Source organism: Triticum dicoccoides, chromosome 6A (genome assembly GCF_002162155.2).
Source record: "Triticum dicoccoides isolate Atlit2015 ecotype Zavitan chromosome 6A, WEW_v2.0, whole genome shotgun sequence".
Taxonomy (NCBI): domain Eukaryota; kingdom Viridiplantae; phylum Streptophyta; class Magnoliopsida; order Poales; family Poaceae; genus Triticum; species Triticum dicoccoides.
Genome location: NC_041390.1, coordinates 599,415,950 through 599,418,976, shown reverse-complemented (window position 1 = coordinate 599,418,976; position 3,027 = coordinate 599,415,950).

Below are 3,027 nucleotides of genomic sequence, written 5' to 3'. Positions count from 1 at the left end.
CCGTCACCACCCTCCCCCTCGCCGGACGCCTCCTCGCCTCACCCCGAGTCGCCCCGGCGCCCCTCCACGCGCCACCCTCGATCTGGAGTTGGGACTCGATCCCGACACCACAACCGCTTGGAGTACCCCTCGCCGGAACCACGTCCGTCGCACCTCGCCGGGACGCCGCCGCCTCCACCTCGTCGTTCTACCCCGCCGGACTGCCTCCTCTCCGACGCGCGTCACCGTCCTCCTCCCCGCGCCCCATTGCCCCGATCCCTGCATCCCGCAGTGAGCCCCGACTCCTCCTCCCCTCCTCTGTCTCACGCGCTCACCGCGGCCGGGTCGCGCCCTGGCCGAGCGTGGCGCCCCGTCCGGCCACGCCAATTTGCGACGATAGCTAAGCTTACGTCGATCTTCCTCGTCATATCATTTCGCCTTGAACAACAAGCTAGATTTCAAGTTTGTGTCGTACCTATGGTTCCAATAACCTCTAGCTCCATCATTCTTTTGACTTGATGTGATCGCGGATCGATTACATCTTCGTGGAATCTCTCGACAAATGTGTCATGATCACCATCTACATTCTGATGCTCTTCCAGGATATCAATTGAATTAATGATGAGAAATACCATCCTTGCCCTCGATGATTTGTGTTGTCATCGACCTCTTTATTGCGTTCCCTCCAACAAAAGCTTGTTCATGTTTGGTGTTATACCTTGAGTTCCTTACTATCCAGCAATTGTTCTTCTTTACCTTGGAGTATTACCATCCTTTATGTCAAGAATGTTCTGAGATTTGTTCCACCTCTTGAGAATTCTTGACATAGAAATACTTCTCACCATCACCATTCTTTCTTGGTCCCTGTGTTAATTCCAACAAGTGAACGGTGTTGTTTGGATTCTTTCCTTCTAGCAACCCTATTTTTTTTTGAAGTTAATGGTCAAAAGTTCATTCTTAGGCTATTGACTATTGAATCACCATTCTGACATTGGTCGTGCAACCCAACCCATATTTCGGGTGCATCTTTCAACCAATGTTTAATTGTGTATGTTTTCCTCGAGCATACATCATTATACCATTTGATCTGACAAATGTCATCTTCTTGTTCACATTATTGTGGAAATCCATCTTTTGAAAATCTCAATGAATTGTCGCTGAGTCAATCAGCCACCTCCTCACCTCTCCTTGGTTTAATGTTGAACTATTGTTTCAGGAACCCGCTCCCATAGTTCATTTCCCGAGAAGCTTGCAATGCCATTTCAACGATTTGTGTTGCGCCTTTTCTTCTCGGACATCCTGAGTCTGAGGCATCATGACACCAATTGGATCTGAATCTCGGTCAGATATGATGGTTGGGACAACTTTCTAGGAGTTATGTTGTTTGTCCTTTGATGACCCGGTAACATGATGTCATGCCTAGCACCCCCCCCCCCCGGCTGGAGGACCTATCATTATAGATTCCTTTTCAGCAAGGTTATCCATTCATCCATGAGGAAATTGTAAGACTTATTCTACAAGTTATTCCTGATGGATCCTTCGTGTTTCCAAAGTCTGATCTTCACCTGAAGACCATGTCAATGCTATCTCGAAGCATGTCAATGGTACTCCGATTTTCAACAGGAACATTTGAAGCACGATGCTAAATTTTATTTATCACTTATCCTAACACCGTTGTATGGGTAATATCATGAGATTCCTTCCCCCTTACCTAAATGGTTTTCTACTTTATATCCTGTCATGGATACCTTGCTCTGCTTGTCCTTGGGAAGGATATACCCTTGAAAAATGTGTTTAAACATATTTTCCTTTCCGTTGTTTTGTTTAATCTGATGATCATATTTTCCTTCCATTGGTTTGTTTAAACCTTTTCTATGATCTATAGGATATAAGCAGTAATAATCCACTGCTTGTGCAAACACCTCGATGTACAACTCTGTCGGTAAGACCTTGTTACTATTTTTGATGACATTCCGGTAACCACCGATGGACGGGAACCTTGCCTATTGGTCCGCCTCGTTTCAACGAGCAGAAAAAATGGTTCTCTTCGTCCCTCGCCCTTGATACCTATGTTGTTGCCGACATGACCCACAGACTCTCCTTTGACATGCCTTGCTTACATGATTGTGCAAGACGTCACCGCCTTTCCTACTATTAACCCACATGGTGGGCCCATAACCCACAGTTCCACAGGATCGAAACCTGACTCTCCTGCACCCCCTGTTCCCAAGGTTGTTCCTCGCGTGTGGCCTCGTATGTAATTCACGAGCCATCTTCCGAGGGATCATCAAATCTGTTGCCGGACGCAATACTTATTACCGTTGCTCTGAACCCCTTTCGCACTCTGCTTCAGGCAATGAACGATTGCCTATCCGCTTGAAACTTCTTATTGCACTGTCTTACTTTGCTCTCGATGTGTGTCATTTGTTCAACTCGAGAGATACTCATATGTTCATTCTTGGGATACCCCCAGCTGAATTTCCCTTATAACATCCTATCATTGCAGCGCTGCCCCTTACCTATTTGTAAGTACGTTGGAGTTCCCAAAGAAAAGGATGCCGACTTCACCATGATGACCTGAAGCAAAGAAATAAGGACATCAACGAGGAGGATCAATTACTTCAGGAAGAGCAACCAAGACCGAGAACACTCGTTAGAATTTTCGTAACCCAATCCCTCCCCCCTTAGTCCCCCTCTTAAATCTCGGGACGAGATTTCTTATAGTGGAGGAGAATTGTGACGCCCGGATAATCAAGCTACAGTAACCTCTGCTAATGACGCCTTGTCACCTCCATTACTATCGCTAATCTCGTGTTAGCTCAAAACGATTCGAATTCAAATTTGAATTTTTGGCAAACAAACAAAGTTTTCAAACTTTAAAACAAAAATGTTCGGACCGTGTCAAATATTGCATAGATAATTATGATGAAGTAAACACATTTTTATAAAATGCATAAATATTTTAAATTGAATAAAACAGAAAGGAAAATAAATTAAAAAAACAAGTGAAAGGAAAACAAAATAAAACAAAAACAACAGACACCCCCC